The following is a 17,745-nucleotide window of genomic DNA, read 5'->3' as shown; positions in this document are numbered from 1 at the left end:
AATGTACTTAAGGTTTAAATGTACTTAAGGTTTAAATGCATTTCAGTGTTTAAAACGTTTGCTGTGGCACGTATTGGCATGCACAGAGTGACGACGCAATGCCAAATTAAACCTTCATTCTGCTGGCTCCAAGCACCAATCTCTTAGATCTACCTCACCTTGAGTCACTAATCTCTGTGTCATGAAATACAAGCGTCAGAGAGGCACTCAGAGGCCATCTCTCCAAACCAAAACAATTCATACTCTAACATCTGTCTTGATCTGAAGACCTCTCATGACAGTGAACTTGCTACTTGTTGAGGAAGATCATCCCTCTTTTGGCCAACTGGTAGGATGAAATTTTTCTTCATCTTGAACTTAAAATTTCCATCAACTTGTCTTAGTTAATAACAGTACCATTGGTTCATCATCATACAATTATGCTAGTTTTTCAAATATTGAAACATTGTCACATTTCTCAGTCTTCACAGACACCTGTGAAGTGGACATTCTAGCCCTTATCATCTAAGTACTACAGCTGGAGGAGAAAAAGCCTGAGGGACTTACCTGGATTGCCAACACCTTGCAGAAAAAGCCTGGAAACATCTTGCCCTGTTCATACCAGTGGAGGAGGCTTTCCAACACTGTATGTTTTCTGCCCTCTGAAACAAGATGTCAAGTTCTCTTTCTTCTCTCTGTCAGCCCCCCATCATAGGAGGGGGCTTTCCTCAACTTCTTCCTTCAAGACAAGGTTTGTGGAGCTCTGCCATCCTTGTCAAACCCCTTTTCAATATCCCTCTGAAAATCAGTTCCTCAACAAATTCCAGGTACAGTCTAGTGCAATATGGCAAATATAGAGAATATGCCAAATGGGGAGGGGGCTGCCTCTTGCTTCCCTTGTTCTGGTCACTATTTCCAATGCCAACTCTTTATTTTTGGCAGCAGCCACATCACACCACTGAATCTAAACTTTTCGTAAAATAAAACCTTTGTTCTTACACAAACCATTAAGTCAGATTTTCCACCCCAAGTCCTTTCTGGAATGACATTGAATAAAGACAAAGAAATGAAAGAAGGCAGAGAAGAAGGTTGGTTTTTCTAGCCAGTGGTTCTTCAACTTCAGCCTGCATTGACACAACTAGAGGGCTTATTAAAACATCTCTAGAGCTTCTGATTTAATAGGGATAAGAGGGGCACAAGAACTTGTATTTCTAACATCTTCCTTGGTGATGCACCAGCTGCTGGTCTCGGGACTACTCAGAAAACTACCGTTTTAGTATATACTGCTGCTGCTGCTGCTGCTAAGTCGCTTCAGTCGTGTCCGAGTCTTTGCGACCCCATAGACGGCAGCCCACCAGGCTCCCCCGTCCCTGGGATTCTCCAGGCAAGAACACTGGAGTGGGTTGCCATTTCCTTCTCCAATGCATGAAAGTGAAAAGTGAAAGTGAAGTCGCTCAGTCGTGTCCGACTCTAGCGACCCCATGGACTGCAGCCCACCAGGCTCCTCCATCCATGGGATTTTCTAGGCAAAAGTACCAGAGTGGGGTGCCATTGCCTTCTCCAGTATACTGACACAGTTCATTTTTGAATCTAAATGCAAATTAGACATATGTCTCCAGTAACTTTGAAGCTCTTTTTTGACCTGGGTTTTTAGCACTTTAGAATTTTTCTGAACCTTAACTTTGCTATTCAACATCTTAACTATCCTTGCCATAGTACCAGTCACTATGCATCCAATATATTCATCGGGTTGATGAAGACATTCCATCCCCTCTGTAGTTCCTTAGGTTTCTTTGAAAAACCCATGGAGTTTGCCAAGTGCCTTTGGAAATCATTAGTGTAGGGAGAAGGTTCATACACTAGGCTTTGAAGCCAGGCAAACATAAACCATCACTTGCTGAGTATGATGAACTCTAGGTCCGCCCATGTTGCTGCAAATGGCACTATTTCACTCTTTTCTGGCTGAGTAATATTCCACTGTACATATCTTGTGTATATTATTGTATATATCATTGTACCACATCTTCTTTATCCATTCATGTTTCAATGTTAACTTAGGTTCTTCCATGTCTTAGCTACTGTAAATAGTGCCACTATGAACACTGAGATGCACGTATCTTTTCCAATTAGAATTTTCTCTGTATACATACCCAAGAGTGGGATTGTAGGATCATATGATAGCTCTATTTTTAGTTTTTTAAGGAGCCTCCATACTGTTCTCTATAGCTGCTGTGCCAATTTACATTCCCAACAGTGTAGGAGGATTCCTTTCTCTCCACACTCTGTCTAGCATTTGTTATTTGTAAATTTTTTCATGATGGCCATTCTGATGGCCATCAGTGTTAGGTGATGCCTCACTGTAGTTCTGACTTGCATTTCTCTATTAATAATAATTGGGGATGTTGCACATCTTTTCACGTGCACACGGCTGTCCTCTTAGAAGGATACTGCCCATATAAAATTAGAAGCCTACCCTATTCCGGTATAACCTCATGTTAACTAATTACATCTGCAATGCACCTATTTCCAAATAAGGTCACGTTCTGAAGTGCTGAGGGTCAGGATGCCTACGTATCTATTTTGAAGGGATATAATTCAACTTATAACAGTAGATGCTCATACATTACACAGGGTTGGCTATTTTCGGGTGCTCAGTCTGATTAGGAAGTTCTTCAAAGCAAAAAGCACTTTCTTATTCTTCCAAAGAGTATTTTCCACTGCAGTTTACATGGTCCAACTTCAGTAAATTCTTATTGACTAACAGACTTCATTAGAAAGACATATATGATCAAGTGACATATAAGCCCCTGAACAATCAATCTTTTAGAAGTGATAGAAACTACTTCTCAGAATTTCATACATACATATGACACACACTTCACAGAGACTTCATAGATAGACATCTGTATCTATATATCTTTATCTCTATCTAACTATGATGACAAAGAATCACCAGACAATGTAAATGATTTTATACTGCATTTTACCTTACTTAATATATTTCATTGTAGGAATGAAAATGATGACAAGAAGCAAGAGAGCTGAATTTCCATGTAATAGAAAGTGGAGTCTTAGAGCAGAATTGGGTAAAGACTTCTCTTCCATGAGGCATAAACATAACCCCCCAGCCCCGTTTAACTGCAGCCTCCTTGAGCAACACTGGGTCACCTTGTGGGTATTTAACAAGCTTACATACTGCATGAATCTTTTGAAAAGTGGCCTAACAGACCCAGTTCTTTGCCTCCTTCTCTCATCACCACATCCTGTAATTGCCATGGCTCTCCAGTGACTGTATCCCTCTAGGGGGTTGAAAGGAATTTGTTCTTCGTAAGAGCTTCATGAGATCCTGTATAGTAGAAGCCTACAGAATGCACATCAACTTTGAAAGGAAGACTCACCTGACAACACAGTCTCTTTGGAGCTGAGAAATCTACATTATTATGTCTAATATTAACTCTTTCTCTTTACTGACCAAAGTAATGAAATTAAAAGACACTTACTCCTTGGAAGGAAAGTTATGACCAACCTAGATAGCATTCAAAAGCAGAGACATTACTTTGCCAACAAAGGTCCGTCTAGTCAAGGCTATGTTTTTTCCTGTGGTCATGTATGGATGTGAGAGTTGGACTGTGAAGAAGGCTGAGCGCCAAAGAATTGATGCTTTGGAAGTGTGGTGTTGGAGAAGACTCTTGAGAGTCCCTTGGACTGCAAGGAGATCCAAGCAGTCCATTCTGAAGGAGTTCAGCCCTGGGATTACTTTGGAAGGAATGATGTTAAAGCTGAAACTCCAGTACTTTGGCCACGTCATGCGAAGAGCTGACTCATTGGAAAAGACTCTGATGCTGGGAGGGATTGGGGGCAAGAGGAGAAGGAGACGACAGAGGATGAGATGGCTGGATGGCATCACTGACTCGATGGACGTGAGTCTGAGTGAATTCTGGGAGTTGGTGAAGGACAGGGAGGCCTGGCATGCTGCAATTCATGGGGTCGCAAAGAGTCGGACACGACTGAGCGACTGAACTGAACTGAACTGAATGCACATTGATAGGCTACTATGTTATACAGATCCAAGTGCAAGTAATAACCGTATGGCATACAGAGGGCTTCGGTGACCTTTATGGAAATGATACTTGCAAGCTACACATATACACACACACCACACAAATGTACATCCACACATATATACACACACATACATACACGTACACAATATATTAATATATACACAGATACGTGCTGAGTTGTTCATTTGTGTCCGACTCTTTGCAACCCCATGGACTGTAGCTCGCCAGAATCCTCTGTCCATGGGGAGTCTCCAAGCAAGAATACTGGAGTGAGTTGCCATTTCTTTCTCCTGAGGATCTTCCCAACCCAGGGAATGAACTCAGGTCTCCTGCATTGCAGGCCGATTCTTTACCATCTGAGCCACCAGGGAAGCCCAAAAATACTAGAGTGGGTAGCCTATCCCTTTTCCAGGGAATCTTCCAGACCCAGGAATCGAACCAGGGTCTCCTGCATTGCAGGCAGATTCTTTACCAGTTGAGTTACCAGGGAAGCCCATACACACACATACATATAAATACACACACACACACACACACACACAGAGGGAAGCCTCTCCTTTCTGATGGGAACACCTCATAATTCCCTATTGTTTCCTTCACTTTTTTTCAGTCTCCATACACAGGCCTTTGTGCTGACTGCACATCTGTATAAACAAGCAAATGAATCTCTATAGGTCTGGGGGATGAAGGAGTCCTTTGCGGAAATGGAAAGTCTCTGATGCTCTGCAGCTCAACAGCATTCACAAGACCATTGGATGTAAATCACACAACAGAGAAAACGATTCAAGCAGTCACAAGTCACGTCCTCACAGGCAAGGAAAGAGGCACATGCCTTCCACCCATCAGTGATGGAATCTGAAGGGCAACAAAGTCAAGACCATAGTTCTACTTGGTCCCTGGGGCCAAACCACAGAGCTCAGTACTGAGGGTGCTGATAATGACCAGGTTGCTTCCTACCATGGGGTGAATGAGTCCCGCCAACAAAACTTCAAGCTCTCTGAGGCCATATCTTCATTTCCTCGTTCAATTTCCCCTTCCAATCTTGCTGCAACTCCACACGAACACACACATACTTGGGGAACACACTTCCAACCCCCTTCTCCTTCTTCCTGGCTCCCAACAACCCATGTGACCTGTACTATAATTCAAGTCCCAGCTCACATTCAGCTGAGCCCTTTAATTTAGGGGGTGTGACTCTAAAGTAAGGAGTCTAAAAAAAACAAAGAGCCTGTCTTTTCTACCGTGTTGATGGGTTACCCAAGAGTATCAGTTTCACTAATTTATTATATGCATATGTATGTATTTTATCTACATGGTTATTATTCACTTACCAGAAGTAGCTCTGAATAAGTAACAGAAAATGGGTAGCTATCCATGTTTCTTTCTTCGTAAATAGCTACACGGCTATGGTTAGAACAAATCTAGCAGAATTTCCAAATCCAAATAAATGATGTTTCTCAAGAGTCCCCTGATGATGTTACACTCTTATTCCCACAGTGTTCCTTGTACTTAAATCTTATTTTGAAATGTTCCTTCAGTGTATTCAAAGACGTTTGTCGAGCATACATATGCACTAGGTGCTGATCTGGGAGTTTACCCCCAGAGGTACAGACAAGATCATAAATAAGATGAAGAAGAGAAGATCAAGTGTACCACAGGGCATGGCTATGGAGGAGAAACAAACAGTGAAGAAAGGGGATGGTACATGTTAGGAAGAGGGACCTTAGACATCACACAGGGTGGCCAGGGAGGTCTCGGAGTGAGTGACATTTGAAGAAAAATCTGAAGGAACGATGAGAGAGAGGCTTCTGGGAAGCAGTAAAGAGCATTGTGCGTGGAAGGAACAGCAGCTGCAGACGTGAGGAGGAGGTGAGCCCAGGGTGAGAAGCAGCAAAGAGGGAAGGACGAAGAACCCCCTGAGTGGAACCAGTCATGGCTGGGGGACGAGTGAGCAATGGGTAAGGGACGGCCTCACGAGGCACAAGAAGGCTGTTGGCTCTTACACAGAGTGAGGTGAGAAGCCGTGACAGGGCTCTGGGCAGGAGATTTGGATCTAAGCAACCTCTTGGGAGAAATCAGCCCCGCTGCTGTGTTGCAAATGGCCTTGAACAGGGCTAGGGTGCAAACAGCGAGATGAGGCCATTACAAAAGTCCAAGTCCTGGGACCGGTGTAGTAGAGGCAGAGAAGTTAGAAGTGGTTGGATTTGGGATCCATCCTTTAAACACTTTAAATCACATAGGAAAATCAACTTAGCTATTTTTATTTTCGACTTAAACTTTGTTGGCTGGGACGTCCCTGGTGGTCCAGTGGTAAAAAAAAAAAAAAAAAAAAACCTGCCTTCCAGCGCAGGGGATGCAGGTTTGATCCCTGGTCAGGGAACTAAGAGTCCACATGCTGCAGAGCAACTCAGTCCATGCGCTACAACCACAGAGCCCATGGACTGCAGCTACTGAGTCCCACGTGCTCCAGATCCCATGCCCTGCAACCAGAGAAGCCTGGAGGTCGCAGTGAAGACCCAGCACAGCCAAAAACAGAAAGTGTGGAAATACTGAAACAAAACAAATTTCTCAAAAATAAAAAAAAAAACCTGGCCATTTTTGGCCATTTTCAAGAATCAACAGGATTTTCAAAAATATAGATTCGTCCCCATTGAAAGAATTTACGGTTCAGTATTTGTAGGTTCTAAACACAGTTCTAAAGCAAAAGTTCCTCCAAATATTCTGATTATTGTTGCTACCAGGAAATAAACATATATCCTTCTTTGGAACAATTTTTGCCCTGGTGGAGTTATAGAAAAATTGGCATACAATTATAAGATGAAAATAAAACTACTGAAGTCAACACAGGAAGCAGGTATCAAGCCTATTTGTGTGGTGGTGAGGCAGAGGTACAAAGATATCCTCACTGGGGTTGGTCATTCTGTAATGGTTTCTTCAAAAAGAAAAGCCAGACACATTACAGAGTCAACTCATCAGAGCTGTGTCAGAGTCCTGATAAAGCAAATATCCAGAACGCTAACACCTCGGCTGTTCCCATAATCCTGCTCTGCTCTGCTCTGCTGATCCCCGGAAATGGGTCAGAGGAGACCTCGTCCAACCAGAGATGAATGACATCATCCAACCAGAGATGACTGACATCATCGAGGAGTAGTTTTACGATCACAAACCCACTCTAGGGGAAATATAAACAAGTTCTAGATGACAAGCAAAACCCTGATGAAAATAATCCACTCCTGACACAGCCAATGTGCCAGACACTCTATAGTGGCGTTCTCTTCACACCAACTCATTAGACAAGAACTGTATCTCCATTGGATGATGAAAAACTGAGGCTCAGAGAGATAAGTGATTTGTAAGAGCAGAAAACTAATATTAATAAACAAAAAAAGGTAAATGATGAAACCAGGGCTGACTGGCTGCAATGTTCCTTTTCTTTCCCACCCAGGGCTACTCACCAGCAATTGAATGAGACCACCACCTGCAGAGTGAGTTGAAAATATTATTTAAGGAAGTCCTGAAGCAAACTCGTGGGACAGCCACTGCACACCCAGGACTTGGAGAGCTAGGGTCTAAGGTGAGTGTTCTCATTACTAAGAGATTTTGAAAAGATTGCAAATGTAAGAGATGGTTTCTCATAAAAGTTCAAAATCAGTGCTTTGGGAATAACAATAATACTAACCATTGAGTAGACTCATTGTGCTAGGAATTTCCATGCATTTGCTCATGCCTTACAAAATCCTGGCCAACGAGGTGTTTTTATTCACTTTTAACAGATAGAGGAATCATTTCGGTGCTGTGCCTTTCTCAGATTCCCCAAAGTCACACTTGGAACCCACACTGGCCCAACGCTGAAGCCTGTGATCCTCCTACCAGTAGGATAAAGTGAGCAACAGCACAGCATCTGGAGCTAGGCCATCTGGGTTCAAATCCTGGCCCTGTCTCTTCCAAGTTGTGTGGCCTGGACAAGTTGCTGAACTTCTCTGTGCCTACATTTCCTCATTTGTAAAATTAAGGTAATAATAGGATTATTATAGTGATTAAATGAATCAATCATTATAAAGCACTTAAAATAATCCCTGCACATGGTTAGTAATGCATATGTCAGTGATAATTATCAACATGGTTACTGAGCCGCATTATGCAAAAGAACAGAGAATTATTAGTTACAATTGCATGATTATTAACATTTTTTTTTAATACAGTAGGGAAGGGCGGCTGTTTGCACCACTTTTGGGGTCCTGTCTGCTCACAGGGTTCCTAGACTCTGGGTAACGTCATAACTTAATGCAAATGATAACGATCCAATTTCCTTACGAGGCGAGCATGTCATTCGATCAGTTTGCAAAAACCTGAGGTATTAATAGCCTTGTGCAAACAAAGTGTTTATTATACCTCATGGCTTTTTTTTTTAAGTGGGTTACTATACCGCGTGTGTCTCCAATGTGGCGCCAGAGTTAGGATCAGTATTAAGGGGATTGTATGCTGTAAAATTCTGGACAACAGGAGCATAGTATAACTTTTTTTTTCAGTGGCACTTTTTGCAAGTCTAATTTAACAGACAGTCAGTTTTCTTGGCTGACCTCTTTATATTTTATAAACCCTTGGGCAATATGAGAACTGAAAGCTGAACTCTGTGTGTGTGTGTGTGTGTGTATGTGAGCGTGTGTGTGTGTGCAGCACGATGGCACATATGCGCGTGTGCACATGCATGGGTTTGGGATCAGGAAAAGGGTGCAGTTTTCATTAACCCCACTAGTACTCTGGTCCTTGCAATGACAAGAACCTCATCCTTCACTCCGCAGTTTTGTTGTTGTTGTTCAGTCACTCAAGTTGTGTCTGACTCTTTGTGACCCAATGGACTGTAGTGCGCCAGGCTTCCCTGTTCTCCACTACCTCCCCGAGTTTGCTCAAGTTCATGTCCAATTAGTTGGTGATACCATCTAACCATCTCATCCTCTGCTGCCCTCTTCTTTTGCCTTCAATCTTTCCCAGCATCAGGGTCTTTTCCAATGAGTCAACTCTTCTTCACATCAGGTGGTCAAATTATTGTAGCTTCAGTTTAGCATCAGTCCTGCAAGTGAATACTCAGGGCTGAATTGCAGCTTTAGAATCCCTTAAAAAGCAAGTGGAGGCCATCTACTTTGAATTTTCACTGTAAAGCCTTAGGGGTGTGCATAGTTTAAAATCTTTCTCAGAGAAGAGATATGATGTTTATTTAAAGTGGTGGGTGATTCACTCCTTCCCACTAAAATCTTCGTTTATTTTGCTCCATAACCATCAAGTCACGCTTTCACCTGCAACTCTGAAAAGTCATTTCATGTGTATTGTACAGTTTGAAGCCAGAGATAAATGGATGTGACTTAGATTTAGCCACTGTTTTTGTATTGTATAGTCTTGCAAGAGATCTCTAAAGATAAGAAATCATCACATTTGCAAGCCTGTCTAAACGCAAATCCTACTAGGCATTAAAATCCAAGGATTGGGAATTCCCTGGAGCTCCAGTGGTTAGGATTCTGTGCCTCTACTTCAGGGGGCAAGGGTTCAATCCCTGGTTGGGGAACTAAGATCCCACCCATACAGCATAGTCCAAAAATAAATAAATAAAATAAAATCCAAAGGATTAAAGAAAGGGATGAGGAAAAGCAAAAGGACGGATTGTATTTTACTTCTGTTCATCAAAGTTGTGATGGAGTATCCAGTAGAGGTGGGGTGGGAGTCTCTTATTAAGGCAAAGGTAACTTCAACTGAAGCTGAATGCTCCATCTCTACAAAAATAAACACTACTACTGCCCTTCTTATGACCAAGGTCAGGAAATACGTTTCCTTGGAAATCCACTGAGCTCATTTCACCCCAACACATTTATCTTCCACTGATTAACAGAGAACCACCAGCAGACTGTATTCTAGAAAGCTATCTGACAGCAACCTCTGTGGTCTCATGCCAGCCCCATGTGAGAAGATGACATCTCTCCTGATGTTTCATGATGTATCAACCCAGTACATCACACTGCATCAAGGAGTTCTTTTGTTTTTCTTTTAGTGGCCTCAAGCTAATAAATTAACCTAAAAATAATCTGGCAACTGACTTTGATAGGTAATTTTGTAAAAGGCTCTTCCTCTTGGAGGAAGTAAAGACTTAGAAGTCAAAATCTAAGAGATGACAAGGAAGGAAGGGAACTAACATAGATCGACTGCCCACTCTCCATCCAGCAATTATATACATGGTTTTATTTCACCCTTACAATAAACAGCAAGTGAACTGGAATTATTAAGAAAGTTTAGATCGCAATACTCACACCACTAAACACTATACCATGTTGTCTCATTAAGGGTGACTAGTGAACTAGTCAATGAAAAAAAAATACTGTGCATAGTAATTCACCAAACCTACTTCTATCTCAAGCTGATGCATTCAGATATTTCTGCTATAAGTATTGCTGGGCTCAAAGAAATATCTTGATTCAGGCAGATGGTGTATTATCTTGGAATTATCTGCCTGTCCACGCAAGGAATCAAACCAAGATGGTAGGATGTTGCCAAATTCTCACAATTCCCTTCTGGAAGGAATGAGTTCTGAGGCATTCCTTTGGATTCTCCAGATTTTGCACTAGAAGTCTCTTGGGTATATTTCAATTAGCAGAAAGACGGTACTATTGAAACACCATTTACACATCTGTTCCTCCACCAGACCCTGAGCAACTGCAAGGCACAAGCTGAGTCTGATATATATGGCTAGATTATTTATGTTGTTCAGTCACTAAGTTTGAACTCTGACTCTTTGCAGAGTGTGGACTGCAGCACACCAGGCTTCCTTCTCCTTCACTACCTCTAAAATTTGCCTAAACTCATGTCTATCGAGTCAGTGATGCTATCCAACCATCACACCCTCTGTCATCCCCTTCTCCTGCTCTCAATCTTTCCCAGCATCAGGGTCTTTTCCAATGAGTTGGCTCTTCTACATCAGGTAGCCAGAGTATTGGAGCTTCAGCTTCAGCATCAGTCCTTTCAATGAATATTCAGGGTTGATTTCCTTTAGAATTGACTGGTTTGATCTCCCTGCAGCCCAAGGGACTCTGAAGAGTCTTCTCCAGCACCACAGTTCAAAAGTACAATTCTTTGGTATTCAGCCTTCTTTATGGTCTAACTCTCACATCCATACATGACTACCAGAAAAACCATAGCTTTGACTATCTGGACCTTTGTCAGCAAAGTGATGTCTCTGCTCTTTAATATGCTGTCTAGGTTTGTCATAGCTCTTCTTCCATATTGCTAGATGACTGGCATCAATTCTGCTACCAATGCCAGGAGGCACTCACTCAGAGTTTTCTGTCTATGACCCTGTACAGTGTGTTGGTGTGGCAGATTAAAGATGGGTGCAACTTCTTTGACACTCTTTCTATCAAGAGATGGGGTCTATTTCCTTTCCCTTTGAATTTCACCTGGGTTGTAGCACATTTGATCAATAGAATAAGGTGAAAGGGAAGTTCTGCTAGGTTTGAACCTTGTCTTTAAGTGGACCGGCAGCTTCTGCCTTGGACACTTGGGCCCCTGAGCCTCAGGTAAAAAATCCTGAATCTTCTTCTGGGAAGACCACATGGGTACATCCTGAAACTACTTAGAGAGGAGTAGGGGCTCAGTCATCCCATTCCAGCTCCAAGCTTAGAAGCAAATTCATCATAGATCGTCCAGTTCAGCCCAGCTCCCACCTGAGCACCATCAAGCGACCCAGGTCAGAGCCACATGGAGCAGAAGAACAGCCCAGTCAAGTCCTGTCCAAGTTTCTGACTCCTAAAAATCGATAAAAAAATTGGTATCTGAGGCCATAAAATTTGGGGTAGTCAGTTAAACAGTGACTAACTGAAAAAGTTATAAAGGTACAAATCTTATTATCCTAGAGGTGATAAAGTTTGAAATGAGCAGTAAACAGAGCCACAGACAGAAAAAACAAACTTATGATTACCGAAGGGAAAAGGGAGGGGGATAGGCGTAAATTAAGAGTTTGAGGATCTACTGTATACCACAGGGAAGTATACTCAATATTTTGTAATAATCTATAAGGGAAGAGAACTCGACAAAGAATATATATACATATATATGTGTGTATATATATATATATATATATATATAACTGAATCACTTTGCTATACAACGGAAACTAACACAACATTATAAATCAACTTGACTTCAATTTAAAAAAAAAAAAAGGGCAATAAGTGTGAAAAGGGTATAAGTTGGTGAGAGGAAGCTATAAATAGCTGGAAGGTCCAAGGTCTTTGGAGGTCATCATCCCTAAACACAAGTATTCCTTGGTGGTTTCCTGTGGCCACAAGGTCATAGATACCCTTAACTAACTTATTAATTTCTTGGTGACTCATTTCTTTGCTTGTAAATTTGAGGACTTAGCTTCCTCCATGGTGGCAGATTCACTTGCTCATGCTGGCGATATCCAAATTGAAGAAGATTCCTCTTTCCTACTTTTTCCCCTTCTCATAACTCTGGGCATGATTTTAATCATAAATACAAGTGTGATTTAATCAAATAAAGATGTATTCAATTTTCCAAAAAGGCTGAGAGCTCTACTAAATATTAGTAGGTTCAAAAACATTCCCAGAGCACTGGAGCTTTATCGGAACACATTTCAATAAAGGCTCCCTTTGGCATAGATCTCTAAAAATACAGTAAGGGTCACTGCTATTTGGAAAAAAATTTCCGTTTTCCTCTTTCCCTTCATATCAGAAGGCTTTATCCCTTTCCTATTCCGTGTGATACTGCTGTCCATCTGGAGTCATATCATGATCACACCAGTATATGCTCTTTGGAGTCCGTGAACATAACAGAAGTCAGGGGTAGGAGGAAGACAGGACGGTTTTATGTTACCACCATTCATCACGGCTCTGACAGACTATTCTGTAGAGAGGGGAAGGAGAGAGTCGCCTTGCCAAACTAAACATGATTTCCACAGAAGCTCGGGTGTCTTGACTCCCCCGGGCAGGGAGAAATCAACAGACGCAGAACCCCAGATGAAAGTAACTCTGAGCTTGCTCCCAGAAATGCTATCTTAGGTCTTTCCCGCCTGGGATTCTGACTCTAGAAAGAGTAACCATCTACAATATGGGACAGAATGACCCCCAACCTTGGGATATGTTTTAAATCTGTGATGCCCATGGCAAATGACCGCATCTGAATCACAAGGAGAGCTCTTGGAAACCACATCTGTCCACAGGGAAATCTTTTCCTTTCCAGGGACAATCAGAATCTCCAGGAAAGAGGCCATGGGCAGGGCTTGTAGAAGCTCCCCCAGGGCTTTTATAGGTAGGGGAGTATCTCCTACACCCACATGTGAGCACACACCCACATACTCTTCCCCTGCTTAAAATCAATGTCCTGAATAATCCTAATAAATCATCCATACAACCATCTAAACACACTGAAAACCTCTTCCTAGTGATCCTATCTTTTTCCTCTAGGAAGTAGGCTGTCAGCTATGTGTTAAGTAATACAGTAATCAAAGGGCACCTAGAAATTTCAGAGGCTTTGTCCTTCTGAATAGTTGAGCTCTCCAAACAGCTAAAGATCTGTCCATTTAAGTCTTTTATTTTTCAAAAGAACCTTTAAGCAATTTTGGATATAAAACTCTCTAGCATTTTATGGCATGTGTTCAAGTTATTACCTGAATATAATTTAGCCTCACCTACGTAATTCAAGGCTGTTATCATAAGCATCCATTTCTGTCCCCCGACAGAAGGGAGTTTTATACCAGGGAGCTTTACCACTGAAGGCTGCAAAGACTTCCAAATGCGCTGAAGGCAAGTGGAAAGTTGGAGAAAAACAAGCCAAAATGGGATTTCCAATGAGGCCACAGCAGGTATCAGAAGGCAGGCAGGGTGCCACAGAGACAAAGACTGGGTTAACTACAAACAGGATAAGATTTAGGAAAATTATCCGTAAGAGACATCGCATTCTGTGACTTGATCTGAAGTGGCATCACTGGGGTGCACTGGCAAACACCTCAAGTCTAAAGCTTCACCTCCTCCTGTCAGAGTGTCTTCCTCCAGAGCTCCTTCCTATCCAGTGTTTCAAATTTCTTAGTCCCAGAGAGGACCAACGGCTGCCTTTCCAGTGATTCAGCTGCATGTGTGCTGTGTCTTCTGTGAAGGTGTTCAGGGATCTCTCTGACTTACTTCTGGACCTTGGCTGTGTTTCAGGAGGTTAGATTGCAGCATAGCTGAGCTCCAGATAGATAAGGAGATGTTAGTCTTCCTTATTTTCCTTAAAAGTACCTCCTTCCCAGATTCCTGTGTTCAGTGACATTGAACAAACCCAAGGTCACAGTCTCCATTCAATGGGCTTCCATCTTGACCTGTATCTTTTCCAATTGTTGTTCAGTCGCTAAGTTGTCTCCTTGAGACCTCAGGGACTATAGCTTGCCAGACTCCTCTGTCTAGGCAAGAATACTAGAGTGGGTTGCTATTACCTTCTCCAAGGGATCTTCCCAACTCAGGGATTGAACCCGTGTCTTCTGCTTGGCAGGCAGATTCTTTACTGCTGAGCCACCAGGGAAGCCCCATCTTTTCCAATTTGGGGACTTTAACTGGAACAGAGCTTGCTGCTCATGTAATGGGGAAGCCAGTGCTGCAGTAACCTCTGGGAATGTACACATCCCTTGAGGACTCATTAAAGTCCTCTAAATTCCAGCCTCCAAGTACAGATCCCCTCCTGGAGATGAGATGGCCTCTGTGAGGAAGACAAACCATCAGTATTCCACTATCAGAGGTCACACCTCAGGGCAAAAAGTCAGGAGCCAAAGAATAATAGTGATTTAGCAGCTTACGTTACAGGCAACAAAACCTAACAAACCTTGCCTTCAATTAACTGAAGTCAAATGTCACATAATTAAAACAGGGCCAGAGAGCACAATCCATCTATACAGGGAGGCATGTAAGAGTGTCTTAATTGAAAAAAGAAGAAAAAGGAGGACAGGGAATCATGGTTTTAATTTTCAAGTCATCTTATAGTATCTCTGACTAACTTTGATCAAGCTGCTTTTTCAGAGAACTCAGTCTTTGCTTTCCCTCCAAATATCACTCCACCCTCTGGCCGGCCTAGTTTCTCTTATTTTTCTTCTATTCTGGCTGATTTTGAGGCAAAGAGGTAGGAAAGGATTTGCTACAAACAGCAAATGTGGTGAGGAGTGAGCACTTGGGAGTCAGAGTTAGACTTGTATCCCAGCCCTGCCCCCTCCTAGCTCTGTGACTCTGGCCAAGGGACTTAATTTCTCTGTGACTCAGCACCTTCTTCTGTAAAAATAAGAAAGAATGCAGGAGTAGAAAGAATATTTTAAAAGGGTGAAGGTGGTCCAAAGGCACAAACTTCCAGTTATAAGATAAGTAAATTCTAGGGATGTAATGTATGACATAGTGACCATAGCCAGCAATACTATACGGAATATTTGAAAGTTGCTACTAGAGTAAATTTTAGCAGTTCTCACCACAAAGAAAAACAGACGTATGAGTGTATGAAGCAATGGGTGTTAACTGAACTTACTGTGGTGATCATTTTGCAATATATACATATAGTAAATCCTTATATTGTACAGCTTGAACTAATCCAATGTTATATGGCTATTATATGTCAATAAATGGGGGAAAAAAGATGCCTCATCATGCAAACTTCATAGCACAGCTGTGAGAACAGAGATAATATTAATAAAGGGCTTAGCAGAGGGTCTGGTACACAGAAAAAGTGACTCTGTCTGATGCTTTTAGAACATGCCTTAAAATTCGAAGGTCTCCAAGGTAGGTACCTGAGGATCCATTATAATAAGTAAGAATCACTTTTCATGAACACACATGTAACTAGTATTTGAAAACTCTTAACAGCTTTAACTTCATTCTCTGAGATTTCATAACCAACATTTATTTGTATGATAATTTTTCCATTTTCCTAATAAATGCAAAGAAAAGTCTTCACCAAATTTCCAAACATTTACAATCCAGGACAATTACAGGTTTCCACCTACAGATGTCAATTCCTCTCATTCCCTCAGATATGCCCGCTTCTCAGTCATATTGTCTCACATGTTTCCTCCATAACATTAGGTTTCTTGGGTCAGTTCTTGATCTTGTTTATCTCCCTTTACATACCTTCCCTGGAGGGCAACCCTCTCCCTGAGTCTTTCCTCACCCCCTAGCACTGGGCACCATCTCTACAGTATCTTCTACAGGCCCCTTCAAAGGAGACCCTGTTTTTGCACAGGTGACTCCTTCTGTCAAGAATGACCATCCCTCATCCTGCTCTAACAGATGCTTCTTGAGGCCCCACACAAACATCAAGTCCATAGTGAAATCTTTCCAACTCTACCCTCTACATATCGTGTTTATATGACACTATGACATATTCACTACGACCATGTCTGCCTGCCCTACTAGACTCAGGGCTTTTAGAGCAGTGCTTTCATGTGCATCAGAGTCCCCTAAAGATCTTGGGTCATGCTGATGCCACATGAGTAATAAGCTGTTAAGAACATCTCTCACCTCTTAGTAACTTGGCATCATCATCATCATCACTGCCATCATCACCATCATCATCACTGCCATCATCACCACCACCATCATCATCATCATTCATCACCATCATCACCACCATTCATCACCACCATTCATCACCATCATCATCATCACCATCACTCATAACCATCATCACCATCATCATCACTACCATCACCATCATCATCATCACCACCATCATCACCACCACCATCATCATCATTCATCACCATCATCACCACCATTCATCACCATCATCACCACCACCATCATCACCATCACTCATAACCATCATCACCATCATCACTACCATCACCATCATCATCACTGCCATCATCACCATCATCATCACTGCCATCTCACCATCATCATCATCACCATCATCATCATCACCACCATCATCATCATCATCATCATTCATCACCATCATCACCACCACCATCATCACCACCACCACCATCATCACCATCATTCATAACCATCATCATCACCACCATTCATCACCATCATCACCACTACCATCATCACCATCATCATCATCACCATCATTCATCACCATCATCACCATCATCATCACTACCATCACCATCATCATCACTGCCATCATCACCATCATCATCACTGCTATCATCACCATCATCATCATCACCACCATCATCACCACCATCATCATCATCATCATTCATCACCATCATCACCACCATTATCATCACCATCATCATCACCATCATCATCACCACCACCACCATCATCATCACCATCATCATTCATCACCATCATCACCATCATCACCACCACCATTATCATCATCATCTTTTGACACTGCTGCCCAGCACCTGTACCCAGGGAGATGAGATGCCAGGGCTGCCGGAAATAATGGAGGGCAGAGGTGAACAGAGGATGTGCATTTGGTGGCGGATGGACTGGAAAGCCTGAGTAGAATCAGAAAGGAAGAGGAGGCTGGATGAGGTTAGTGAAGAGAAAGGAGGTAGCAAAGACAGGAAGAAAAGAGAGTAAAAGGGATGGAGAGGAGACAACAGGAAGGGAAGAAAAGGAGAAAAAGATGGCCATCAGATGAGAAAAGAAAGGTAGCTGACTTCTCTCCTTGGGGCGGGATTGGTCTTGCACCATCTGACTTTCCAGGGTAGGGGGTGAAT

At 42.3% G+C, this 17,745-nt stretch overlaps 1 protein-coding gene across 6 annotated transcripts in view; it reads right to left on the bottom strand.

Moving 5' to 3' along the window:
• The window catches only part of TGFB2 (transforming growth factor beta 2), a 95,030-nt gene that overhangs the window by 19,109 nt on the left and 58,176 nt on the right, over positions 1-17,745 (bottom strand). The window lies entirely within an intron of this gene.

This window comes from Bos javanicus, chromosome 16, assembly GCF_032452875.1.
Source record: "Bos javanicus breed banteng chromosome 16, ARS-OSU_banteng_1.0, whole genome shotgun sequence".
Classification (NCBI taxonomy): domain Eukaryota; kingdom Metazoa; phylum Chordata; class Mammalia; order Artiodactyla; family Bovidae; genus Bos; species Bos javanicus.
The sequence above is the reverse complement of the archived record's forward strand: the minus strand, read 5'-3'. Positions and strand labels throughout refer to the sequence as shown.